Source organism: Theropithecus gelada, chromosome 4 (genome assembly GCF_003255815.1).
Source record: "Theropithecus gelada isolate Dixy chromosome 4, Tgel_1.0, whole genome shotgun sequence".
Classification (NCBI taxonomy): domain Eukaryota; kingdom Metazoa; phylum Chordata; class Mammalia; order Primates; family Cercopithecidae; genus Theropithecus; species Theropithecus gelada.
In genome coordinates, this window is record NC_037671.1 from 116,249,952 (window position 1) to 116,263,675 (window position 13,724).

At 47.4% G+C, this 13,724-nt stretch overlaps 2 protein-coding genes across 2 annotated transcripts in view; both read left to right on the forward strand.

The window, feature by feature from the left end:
* The window catches only part of LOC112622640 (UL16-binding protein 6-like), a 48,468-nt gene extending 48,084 nt beyond the window's left edge, over positions 1 to 384 (forward strand). Inside the window, exon 7 of the mRNA XM_025382355.1 lies at positions 299 to 384. The gene's annotated coding sequence lies outside the window, so the exon portion shown is untranslated. The remainder of the gene's footprint in view (positions 1 to 298) is intronic.
* LOC112623571 (UL16-binding protein 3-like) overlaps positions 1 to 13,724 on the forward strand; it is a 170,391-nt gene that overhangs the window by 27,119 nt on the left and 129,548 nt on the right. The window lies entirely within an intron of this gene.

The following is a 13,724-nucleotide window of genomic DNA, read 5'->3' on the forward strand; positions in this document are numbered from 1 at the left end:
TCTCATCAGAGGGTAGAGAGGGCCTTGAGTGAGGGAGCAGGCCCATCACTACCAGCTTCAGTCCTGCAGGACCCTCCACTCCATCCCCTGGTCAGGTGCAGGGCCTGGGCTGACTCTGTGATGTGACAAAGGAAGAAGGAGGTTGGTCCAAGCTGCAGGCACCAGGGTTGGGACTCAAGGGAAAAAACAGGTTCCTTAGTGCAGGGGGCTCTGAGACGTGGAGTGACTAGGGAAGGATTGCCTGGATGGTCTGTGTTCTCCTCCACCTCTTAAACCAACATTTGTGTCCTTTCGGAAGGTTGAAGATGATACCAAAAAGCCCCTGTGAGCACGGCCTCGATCAAACTCGCCCTTCTGGCTGGCCACCTGCCCACCACCTCCTGTGTATTTCTAGACCAGCAGGAGTTCCAGACTTAGCAAGTTTAGTGAAAGATTTCTGTTTTAGTCTACATCAACCTAGAAACTCTGAACTAGCAAAAATGAAACCAAAATGCTGGAAGGATTTGGAAGTCACAAATATACTAATGACTTCTGAGTGACACATAAAAATATTAACCACATCAATCTGGATTTCTCCATGTATGTTCCAAAATGTAAAGATCAACAAATGGTACAAATAAAATACCATCTCCTGTATCTTCAGCAAAATAGGGAGATAGGAAATGCCTCATCTCTCAGATCTCTGTCTGTGACAGACATGACGGAAACAATTGGTGAACCTTGAGAGGAGCATGAGTGTGAGATGGTGTCACGTGTGGATGTGAAATCTGCTTTGGCGATCATATTGTGGTTATTAGGAGAGTGTCCTGGTTTGGAGGAAAAACATTGAAGTATGGGTCATCAGATGATGTCATTAAAGATGAAGGGGGCACCAGGGCCTGAAGTGGGCAGAAAGAGAAGTTCTCTGGACTGTGCTGCAGCAACTGTGGTTCTTGCTTATTTCATAATTTGTCATACTATTTAAAAAGCACATCCAAAAATTCAAGAAAACTTACTTTTTAGAAATTGATGTGAAGAGTCAAATAATTCCATAAATGCAGCACAGCTCCTCCTCCTCCTGCAAAGCCAGGGCCTCCGGGTGTTTCCCTCTCACCCTCTGTTCTCAGCCTCAGGCAGCTTCTCCTGCCCCCTCGTCCCCTGCAGGCAACCCCCAGGCCCCTCTAGAGACTGAAGCAGCTCAGGCCCAGAGTTCCTTCATCACTTTCTAAATGTATGTCCTAATCCAGATGAGACTCAGATCCGTGAAGGGCTGGATTTCCATGGGCACAGGAGCTGAGGGAGGGTTCTCCTTTTGTCTGGGGCTCACTTTAGGGCACAGCCATTGATGGTCGACCAGGCCTGAGTCTACAGCTTCACCCCCTCTCCATGCAGCTCATCCCTGTGGTCACTCCACCCGCCCACAACTGAGGAATCCCCAGCACATCCTCGTCTCAGTCACCACGGAGGCATCTGGAACTGTGGGCAGAAGTAGGAGGGAAGTGAGGGGCCAGTGGCCCCAGCCTGCTAGAGACAGCTTAGCCTGGAGTGAAGACTGGTAGAGCCTGAGTCCCACTCTTCCCCCAGTCACTTAGCCCTTTCGCCATTAAATGAAAGAAATAGGCACAGACCTCCCACTCCACATAGTCTTCGTGTGGGGAGAACCTGCACCTGGTGACCTTCAATCCCCAGGGTCCTGATGCTGTGGGAAAGGGGAGGAGGCCTGGGCCAAGCCCAGGGCCTGTCTATGCTTGAAGACAGGGACATGGGATGGCAGCCACCTCTGTGACTGAGCAGGGACACAGGAACCTAGAAGGTTCTGGCCTGATGCACTAGAGCCTCTGTCCAGGAGGAGTCACGTGGTCTGGAGGACAACAGGCATATGGGGGTGGGCAGTTTTCAGACTTGGGAGGGGCAGAGCTTGGCAGGTCCAGGGATCTGTGTGTGACAAGAGTCTCCCATGCACAAGTCTGGGGACAGGAGCCCTGGTTAGTCCTGGGAGGAGGCCACTGGGAAGGCCTTGGTAGCACCACCCCTGAGGCTGGGTGACCTGGGCCAGTGACTGGGGGAACAGGAAGAAGGCAGAAGGCTGTCAGGAGAGTCCTGGGCAGGACAGCCAGGTGACAGGAGGAGGGGCCTCTGTGCACACCTGGGCCCTCCTGCCTCACCCCTGCTGCAGACTCCTGGCCACTAGACGCAGGCCAGCCCAGGATGGGGATAGGGTGGCCACAGGTGACTGTAATGGCCATGATCTAGAGATCACACATTCATAATGGAAGTTAGCTGACATTGTGGCTGAATATTCTTGTGTGAGGTTCTTCAGCTTTCTAGGCATGGATGTCCACATGTGGAAAATAACAAATGCTATGAATACAGATGACGAAATGAGTAGATCATGCCAGGAACCCTGTCCTTGCATATGCTGAGGACTCAGGGAAGGTTTCCTTTTTCAGTTATGAGCCCTGTGGCCCATCCTGAAGTCAGCAAATGCTAGGCCCACCCTGAGGAGAGCTGGAGCTCTGAGTCCAGGCCGTGGCCCCTTCACAAACATGGGGTCTCTTTGAAGAGGTAAAAATAAAGAGAGAGAAAAAGTAGGGAGGGAGATCCAGCAAAGATGTGACCACAGACACCGCTAACAACCACACAGTCTGCTCTCACACACTCTCTACCAAACAAGCCCTCCAGTACCCCCAGGGTTCCCTACCCTTGATCTTTCCCCTGTACTTTGCTGCAGACACTCACCTGCACCCAGGGGCTCACCAGACATTTTTCACCCCTCTCTTCACCATTCACTGCCACCACCCAAGTCACATCCTTTAGTTCCCCATCTCAGCCTGGCACTTTTACCCACACAAACCTCACTCACCTCCCCATCCATGAAGGGTCCTCACCACTTTCTCCAGCAACCAGGGGGATCCAGGACCCACTTACCAGGAATCCAGAGTCTTTTTCAGACCCACAGAGGATGATTCTTCTCTGTATCACCAGGTGAACCTAACATGATTTAAGTGGTGGTTGGAGGCAGAGGGAACGACTGAATGAATGAGAGAGCTGTGAGAGTGAATGGGCTCAGAAAGAAAAACCCCAGGTGCAGAAGGGGAGCTGCAGTGGATGCTGTAACCCCCAGAGACCTGAAGGTGGTGGTACCGTGGGTGGAGACCTCCAGGCTGGGCAGAATTTGGAAATATGTGTACTCGCCTGGGTGCCCAGAGAGTCTTTCCAAAGAGGAGAAACCTTGGCTTGCAACAGGTATAGAGCTTCATCTGCATGGAATCTTTTAATAAACTTGTTGATCACAGAACAGGAGACTGCTCTTCAGCCTATTTGATTGAGAGCAGAGTGTACTGGGGACAAAAAAATTCTAGCCAGAGCAATCGGCAAGTGAAGGAAAGAAAGGGCTTTCAAACAGGAAAAGAAAAAGTCAAACATCTCTCTTTGCCAATGATGTGATTCCATATATAGTAAACCCTAAAGACCCTGTCAAAAGGCTCCTGAAACTGATACATCAATTCAGTAAAGTTTCAGGATACAAAATCAATGTATACAATCACGAGCATTCTTATACACCAATAACATTCCAGTCGAGAATGAAAGCAAGAACACAATTGCATTTACAACAGCCACAAAAAAAAATGACACGCCTAGTAGTTCATATAACCAAAGAGATGAAAAATCTTTCCAAGAAAACTACAAAACATTGCTGAAAAAAAATCAGAGACAGCACATATAAATGGAAAAAATATTTTATGCTCATGGGTTGGTAGAATCAATATCGGTAAAATGGTCATACTTCCAAAAGCAACTTATAGATGCAATGCTATCCCTATCAAAATACCAACGTCATTTTTCACAGAATTAGAAAAATCTAATCTAAAAATTATTTGGAATTTAAACAGAGCTCAAATAGCCAAAACAACCATAAGCAGAAAGAACAAAGCCAGAGGCATTACATTGTCGGATTTCAAACTATAATATAAGGCTATAGTAATCAAAACAGCATGGTACTGGTACAAAAATAGACACTTAGATCAGTGGAACAGAATTGAGAGCTCAGAGAGAAACCTTCACACCTACAGCCATCTAACCTTCAACAAAATCAATACAAATAAGCAATGCGGAAAGACTCTCTGTTGAACAAATGATGCTGGAATAACTGGCTAGCCATGTGCAGAAGAATGAAACTGAACCCTTGCCTTTCACTATATATGTAAAATAACTTGATGTGAATTAAAGATTTAAATGTAAGTCCTAAAACTATGATAATCCTACAAGATAACATAGGAAATACAATTCTGGACATAGCGCCTGGCAAAGATTTCATGATGACGACATCAAAACCAACTGTAACCAAAATAAAAAATCAACAAATGGGTCCTCATCAAACTTTTGCTGTGCTGAGCTTCTGCACAGCAAAAGAAACTAGCAACACAGTGAGCAGCCTATAAAATGGGAGATATATCTGCAAAGTATGTATCTGACAAACATCTAATATGCAGAATCTACAAGCAACTCAAACAATTCAACAAGCAAGGACAAAAATCCAATTAAAAAATAAGAAAAAAAAAGTGAACAGACACTTTTCAAAAGAAGACCTACAAGTGGCTGACAACATGAAAAAATGCTCAATCTGGGTAATTACCAGAGAAATGCAGATCAAAACCACAGTGAGCTACCATCTCATACCAGTCAAAATGCCAATTCTTAAAAAGTCAGAAAACCACAGATGTTTGTGAAGCTGAGGAGAAAAAGAAACACTTAGGTCATGGTTGCTGGGAAAGCAAACTCTTTCAGCCACTGTGGAAAGCAGTTCGGGGATTTCTCAAAGAACTTAAAGTAGAACTATGTGACCCGCAGTTCCACTGCTGGGGATATACCTAAATAAAATAATCTATTCAATCAAATAGACCCATATTGTTCATTGCAGTGCTATTCTCACTAGCAAGGACACGGAATCAATCTAATTGCCCAGCAACAGTAAATGTAGTGAAGAAAACGTGGTACGTATGTATTATGGAAATCTATACAGCCACGAAAGACAACAAAATCACGTCCTTTTCAGCAACATGGATGGAGCTGGAGACCATTATCCTAGGTGACCTACCACAAGAGTAGGCAACTGCATACCGCAGGTTCCTGTTTATAAGTGGGAGCTAAATATTGAATACACAAAATGTAAAGATGGCAACCACAGACACTGGAGATCACTAGACAGGGGAGTGAGGAGGAGCACATGGGCTGGAGAACCAACCACTGGTTACAATGCTCATTGTCTGGGATCATTGAGACCCCAAGCTGTAGCCTCCCACAATTGACCCATGTAACAAACCTGCATGTGTACTCCTTAATCTATAATGAAAATTGAAATTAAAAATGAATAAATATTCTGATGAGGATGTGGAGAAATAGGAACGCTTTTACATTGTGGGTGGGAGTGTAAATTAGTTGAACCATTGTGGAAGACAATGTGGTGATTCCTCAAGGATCTAGAACCAGTCATACCATTTCACCCAGCAATTTCATTACTGGGTATATACACAAAGGATTATAAATCATTCTGTTATAAAGACACATGAACACGTATATTTATTGCAGCACTATTTACAATAGCAAAGACTTAGAACCAACACAAATGCCCATCAATGGTAGACTGGATAAAGAAAATGTGGCACATATTCACCATGGAATACTATGCAGCCATAAAAAGAATGAGTTCATGTCCTATGCAGGGACATGGATGAAGCTTGAAACCATCATTTTCAGCAAACTAACACAGGAACAGAAAACCAAACAGTGAATGTTATCACTCATAAGTGAGAGTTGACCAGTGAGAACACATGGGCACAGGGAGGGGAAAATCACACATTGGGGCCTGTCGGGGGGTGAGTAGGGGGTAAGGGGAGGGAGAGCATTAGGACAAATACCTAATGCATGTAGGGCTTAAAACCTAGATGACAGGTTGATAGGTGCAGCAAACCACCATGGCACATGTATACGTACGTAACAAACCTGCACGTTCTGCACATGTATCCAAGAATAGTAAAATAAATAAAAATGAATAAATTTTAAAAATGACACGAGGCCCAAAAAAAGTGGGTTTAACTGACAGGGGCAAGACAGAACTCTGCACTATGAACTCTAACCCTGCTCTAAAAAATAAATTCTCATTTAAAATGATTTAAAATAATTTAAATATTTAAAATGATTTTAAGTCATTTAAAATAATTCTAAGGTGTATGATCACAATTTTATAAAAATTACATATGATTGTACTTAAACCCTAACATTAAGCTGTGCATAATGGAATTTCAGATGATTTCCACCTTGTTCTTTATATCCTTCTTTTTTTCCCATACTCAAGTGACATTTTTTCTTTACCCTCAGGAAGTCATTGCTGCCAGGCGTCCTCTGCTGCACCCACCCCCTCCTTTCCCACTGTCCACCTCAGCCCTTTTTCTGGCCTGGGACTGTGGCTTCCTTGGCCCTGAAGGCACAAGAGCTGCATTCTGCCTCGGGAGAGAGGAGGACACAGCGCAGGTTGTGGGGGTGGTCTCTGCATTGCAGAGAAATCTAACAGCTCAGGCCCTCTATCACAGAAAGCTGCGTTTCTCCACCATGTTAGCTACGACTAAGCCAACCTTGCCCCTTTCCTGAGTTTTTCTTCTCACTCTTCCCAGCTGGGAATTCATATTCTTGAAAATTCATATTCTTCCACCTAACATTTCTTTCTACTTCTTGTCTTCACAATATATTCTGAGTTATTGTGCCCAGAAAACACTGGTCCCACCATGTCCTACGTTACTATCTAAAGTGTAGTGAACAAATGAACAAGAAAGAGGCCCCTGCCTCAATCACTGCCTCTCATTTATTCACTCACATGGCAAGTACAGCCTCAGCACCAACAATGGACTGCTGTGGATGCTTCTCTGAAGAAAACAGACAAAATCCTTGCTCCAGTGGGAACAACAGGTGAACATAATGAGCAGGTGCATTGCATCGGACGTAGGAAGATGACAGATGATTCAGGGGGTGGGGAACAAGGTTGTGGGGAGGAAGAGCGGGAAAGGAGCCCCCAGGTCCTCAGTAGCCTGAACAGGAAGGTCTCTAAAAAAGGTGACATGTGAGTCCTGACTTCATGGGGGTGAGCATTCCCGCAGGAGGCGGAACCCTCAAATATGGTCTGAACAGCAGAAAAAGGCGGCTATCATCTCTGCTGAAAGTGACTCCAAGGCTCATTCTTCAAATATTTCAGTAATCCCAGAGTGTTTTCTCACAGTGAGTTTGTGCCAAGCTCCTTGTCACCCAGTTTGTCCCGTGCGCGTGTGTGCCTGTGTGTTTGTGTGTGTGCATGTGTCTGTAGGGGTGTGTGTGTTTGCATATATGTGTTAGCATGTGTGTGCCTGTGTGTTTGTGTGAGTGTGTGTGCATGTGTCTGTAGGTGTGTGTGTGTGTGTGTATATGTGTTAGCGTATGTATGCTTGTGTGTGTGTGCATGTGTCTGTGTGTGTGGTAGCATATGCTGTATGTATATGTATGAATGGTGAATTGAGGAGTTTCCTGTTCATCCCCCTAACCTATCCTCCCTTCTGACATTCCCTCCTCCCTGTGGAAAGAGTCTACCCCAGTAACTGAGGGTTCATTATTGCAGACTTCTCACAGCTCCCCAAACTTCTGTGATATTTGGACCCCCAGGCCTCCTCCTCATGATTGTCCCTCTGCCATGTGCCCTGTCTTCTCCCATCTGGCCACGCTGTATTATTCCTATTCCTACAAGAATAGTCTGAAATGCCACCTCTCAAGAAGCCTCCATGCAACTCCCCAGGCAGAATGAGTCACCCCCTCTTCTGCCCTCTCAGCCTCAACCACCTCAAGGACATCACATCAGCAGCAGCAGCCACGTGGGTGTTTGTTTCTGTCCCTGGATTCTAAGTTCCTGAAGGACTGGACACATCCATCACCCACATGTAAACCCAGCACCTAGCACAGTGGCTGCCTTACAATAGGGTTTAAGACACACAAAAGGAATGCAAACATCAGACTACCCTACAGCTGCTAGAACTCAGAAAGGGATCCCCATCATTTAAGGGATTCGACAAAGGTCTTCATTTCTGTTCTTCCCAGCACCAACCTCCATGGCTGCACTCATCCCTACTCCTTCCTCCTGTTAAGATTGGCCAGTCAGGAGAGGGGTAGGGGCAGGAGCAGCTACACCTGGTCTCCTCCACCACCCATGGTGGGGTGCACCCTTGGTGGGACCTGGTGAGCATGACAGCCCCTGGGCCTAGGGGACTTGGAGCCTCCGCAGCCCCACAGAGGAGGAGCTGTTCAGCCACTTGCAGAGACAGCCAGAGAGTGCTTCAAGGACTGCAGGGAGCTCTGGAGAAGCAGGGAGTTCAGGACCCTCTTTTGTGGGGCGTGAGAAATTTAGGCAAGATCATGTCTATAAAAGAGGCTGTCACTTTGGGTTATCAATACTTTCACCTCCCTACGCCTTCCAGATCAGAGTGCACGCTTTACTTGTTTTTATGGATTATTGTGTCAACCAAAATGAGAGGTCAGAATCACCCTAAAGATCTGAAACTTCTTTGAGATTTGACAAATGTACAACATTTTAATGCCACTTCTATTTTTAGGAAGCTGTGACTGAAGAAAACATTTTATTGTATAGCATTGCCCAAATTATTTATTCAGTATTTTCTAAATCTACATAATGTCATACAACATGTGAAAAGTAAAAAGCAAGAACTTTTTGGGCCACGAGTGGTGACTCATGCCTGTAACCCCAGAACTTTGGGAGGCCAATGCTGGAGGATTGTTTAAGACTAGGAGTTGAAGATCAGCCATGGCAACAGGGTGAGACCCTGTCTCTACAGAAAATTTTAAAAATTGACCAAGTGCAGTAGCACGTGACTGTAGTCCCAGCTTCTCAGGAGGCTAAGGCAGGAGGATTACTTGAGCCTGGGAGTTTGAGGTTGCTGTGAGTCATGGTGGTGCCACTGCACTCCAGACTGGGTGACAGAGTGAGAGCCTGTCTCAAAGAAAACAACAATAACAACAACAACAGCAACATAAGAAATAATTTTTAAAAATTAAACACCAAAAAGCTAAGTTGACAGAAGACTTGTGGGACCCAAATGACCAAATCATGCAATTTCTTACTTTTGATTTAGTAAGAGGTCTGCCGAGTGTCAGTATTCCCAGAATGTTCCATCTCATGAAATATCATTTCCTGTGATGAATCCACTCCTTAATCCAGGTCCTCTGAGAAGCAAGTGCCTACATGGGATTCACATGAGGAGATTTCATTGGGAGAAACCCTGGGAGCACTTCTGATACACTTCTGACTCCAGGTACAGAAGATAGGGACAGGAGGTTGTGCAGGTGCATCCTACACTACAGTGAATGGTGTTGGGACAACCGGATGCCACATGCAGAAGAATGAGGCAGACCCCTTCCTTACAGCACACACGAAAACTAGCTCTAGATGAATGGCAGATGTCCACCTAAGACATGAAAATATGAGAGTCTCAGAAGAAAAAAGAGCAGTGAATTTTTGTGACCCTGGATTTCGCAAAGACTTCTTCTTCTTCTTTTTTTTTTTTTTTAAATACAGATTTTTCCTCTTGTTGCCCAGGCTAGAGTGCAATGGCACAATCTTGGCTCGGCTCACCGCAACCTCTGGCTCCTGGGTTCAAGCAATTCTCATGCCTCAGCCTCCCCAGTAGCTGGGATTACAGGCATGAGCCACCATGCCCAGCTAATTTTATATTTTTAGTAGAGACCAACATGGTTTGTCCATGTTGGTCAGGCTGGTCTCAAACTTCCCACCTTAGGTGATCTGCCCACCTCAGCCTCCCAAAGTGTTGGGATTACAGGTGTGAGTCACGGCGCATGGTGGCAAAGGCTTCTTAAGTACCGTATGCCAATAGCACAAATGGCAAAATAAAAGGTAGTTGAATTTCATTTCATGCAAATATAAAACTTTTGTGCTTCAAAAAGAACTACATTTCGAAAGTTAAAAAAAACCTACAGAATGGGAGAAAATATCTGAAAATCATATATCTGGTAAGGGACTGGTATCCTGAATGTAGAAAGAACTCTTGCAACTCAATATTATAAAGTGAAAATAGCCCAATTTAAATATATGCAAGGAATTTGAATAGACATTTCTCCAAAGTGAGACAGGTAAACTGCACGGTGGTCGCAAATGAATAGAAAATTTTTTTGTTGTTTTTTGTTTTTTTGTTTTTTCGGGGTTTTTTTTTTTTTTTTTTTTTTTTGCTTTTTTTTTTTGTTTTGTTTTGAGACGGAGTCTTGCTCTGTCCCCCAGGTTGGAGTGCAGTGGCGCGGTCTCCGCTCACTGCAAGCTCTGCCTCCCGGGTTCACGCCATTCTCCGGCCTCAGCCTCCGGAGTAGCTGGGACTACAGGCGCCTGCCACCACGCCCGACTAACTTTTTTGGTATTTTTAGTAGAGATGGGATTTCACCTGTGTTATCCAGGATGGTCTGGATCTCCTGACCTCATGATCCACCCACCTTGGCCTCCCGAAGTGCTGGGATTACAGGCGTGAGCCGCTGCGCCCGGCATGAATAGAAAATTTTAGGCAGCTGTTTCAGGTGACTAGCAAAAGGAATCTGTTGAAATATCTGCAGAGGCTCTGGGCTGACAAGATGCTGAAAAACAGCGTGTGGACCAAGCTGTGTAAGAATGAGTGGACCCAGCATGGCCCTGAATGTGACCTAGGTTTCACCTAGCACCTCATTATATGCTGGTTAACATACTAAACCCACACCGGCCAGCCCGCTAGCATTTCCCAGAATACCCATAATTGGTGTAAAAATGCGGGCACCACAGTTCTGAGAAATCTCAACCTTCTCCCAGGAATTTTCATGAATATTCCACTCCTAGGTTAAAGAAACCCAGAAAGGTGGCAGCCCCAAACCCCCTTGCACCTGCCTGCCTCTTGGGTCCTCCCGCACTCCCTTTACTTGAGTGTGTACTTTTCCTTTTACAATAAATCTCCGTCCTTTCTCTATTTCCTACTGGTCCTTGAATTCACTTCCCCGGCAGTGTCAAGAGTCTGGACACTGGCTGGAGTCGAGGTCCCACCAGCGTTTGGGGACCTCCCCTTGCCCACTGGCATCAGAAGAAGAATGCAAATGGCAGTGAGCCCAGGAAAAGGTTTTCAGTGTCCACAGTCCTCAGGGAAATGCCAATGGCACCCACAAGGGGACGCCTCACCCCGCTGGAATGGCTGACCCCAAACACGGTGAGGGTGGAGGGGGTGGGGCCTGCGTTCCTTACAGGACAGAGAGCAGGAGACCTAGAGTCGCCTTCTGTTCCATCCAGCCCAAGGTCTTCTCTGCCCTACGACGTCCATGCTCGGGGGCCCCCAGCACAACGGAGAAACCAGCAGCGGGGTCGGGGAGGCGACAACGGGAAGCCCCTGCCGTTGGGACACTCAGGACCTAGTGCGTCCCGGGGGGCCGTCCCGCAGCAGCTCCAGGGCAAGGAGGATGGGGGGGTCCTCGCAGGGGCCACACTGTTGGAGCCCCACGAATCCGAGCGGGACGGTGACGTCTCCACACTGAGCCGGTGGCAAAGTTCCCCTGAGGATGAGGGAGGAACCTCGTGCTCCTCACCCCACCAGCCCCGCATTTCCTGGCTCCTCCTGACACGGGAACCGCCTTTCCCTTGCCGTGACCGGTAAGTCCTCCCAGGTCTTCCAATGGTCGTTTGGTCCGGAGGCTGTGGACCCGGAGGCCCGGGGGCATCAGCCGGCAGCGGGGAACCCACTCCGGGGTATCCACTCGGCAGGACTCGGGTCGGGAACTCAGGCGCAGCAGGTGCCCTTGGAGCAGAACCCGGAAAGGAGGCAGCGGGATGGAAATTGAAACCCCCAGGGGTAACATTCCTGGAAAATCATATGTGGTTGAAATCAGCAATCACCCGTAATATCCTCCCTATGACAGCACAGTTGGGTAAATATCTAGAACCAGTGCCTCGTCACTGCAGCAGCCCCATGCGCCCTTGCTCGGATTCTGCATCCCCGAACCCTCGTGGCCCCCAACAGATCGGGCAAGCCCACCCGGTGACCGTCCCCGGGGCTCCCGGCCCCTCTTTCTTACTCCTTCACTTCTATATTTTCACCTCTTTCAGGATCGAAACCATGAAAAGCTCCCCGGCCCCTGCCTGTGTCCACTCTTATTGGCCACATGCCCGGGACGAAATTTGATTGGATTCTTCTCATCTTTCCAGGGAGTCTTTATGCCATTTCAAACGAATATGAATTCATATTCCTCATTCAGACTTGGGTATTTTTGACTCTTGATGAGTCCTGTCACCCTGTCCTTCAGGAAGCCTGTGCCAGTTTCCCCTCCCTCTACAGTGGACTCTCCTCAGACGCCAAATAGAATGAAGAAGAGGATGACGATGAGGCTTCAGGAACTGAGGCTGGTGGCCATGGTTTTGGGTTGGGCTGTGCCTGGGGCCATGGAGGGTGGTGCTGAAATGGAAACACAAGAGTGACAGCCCTTGTCCAGTCCCCAAATCTAAGGAGCCGCCTCCTGCCCTCCTGCCATCCCAGGTCATCCTGCAAGGCAGAGGTTTTGTCCCCTTCTGCTGTTGGGCAGGCACTGTGACAGGTCTTGGGTTAGGAAGTAATAGGGGGTGTCCCCTGTCCTCAAGGAGCTCACATAGCTGCTGAGGGAAGCAAGGGGACACCGCATCCCACCCTCCTGCTGTGTTGGAAGAGGAGGTGATGCCCCAGGGTGGGGTGGGGGAGAGTCTCAGGGCTGACATGGGATACAGACCAAGAAAGAGGAAGGAAAAGTGTTCATAGGAGGAGGGAACACTAAGGAGAAAGGTGGAAACACCGTGATGCCCACAGTTTTGAGGGCGGTGAGAAATCCACAGTGAGTGCAGCAGAAGCAGGCGCAGTGAGGAAGAGGAGTCAGCAGGGAGAAGGGTGAGGATGGGAGAGCACAGGTACCCCCAGGAGGAACCCCCATGAGGGGGGTCATGTTCACACTCACTCAAACACTGACACACATACACACTCACACACACTCTCCACACACAAATCTACACTCACCCACACACACACAGTCACACACAGTAATGACACACACACTCAAACATTAATGACACACACTCACATTCACACACATTTGCACACAGACTAATGACACACTCACACATTCACACACACTAATGACACACTCACACTCACACTGGGGTAGTTAGATCTCAAATCAAGACAGCTCTTCTCGTTACCTGCCAGCTCCAGCCTTTTCTCCCTGTGCATCAAGAATTCCTCCAGCCATCTCTTGCAGCCTCCCAGTGAAATCCTCTGGAAGAACATGGTCACATCCCTGTCCTTCTCCCACTTCTCTTTCATCTGCCTAGCTCCAGCATGAACCACTGTCCACTTTCTGTTGTCTGAGTCAAAGAGGAGGAACTTCCATCCATCGAAGCTGAACTACCAAGATCCATGGATGTGTCCATCAACTTCTCACTCACAAGACATCCTGGCCTATAGAGTGAGGTGGTCTGATCCCATGAGAAAAAAATCAGCTCTGGTCTTGAATATCCTGAGCTGTGAGACCTCGTGTCTCTACGAGGCCAACCTGTGAAAGCAGCCGGGAGGGAGGCTGTACCCTCATGTCACTTGTGTCACTTGTTGGCAATGACTTAGGCTGAGAGTAGAGCACAGAATCCAGAGAGGATGCGGCAGGGTGGAAACTGAAAC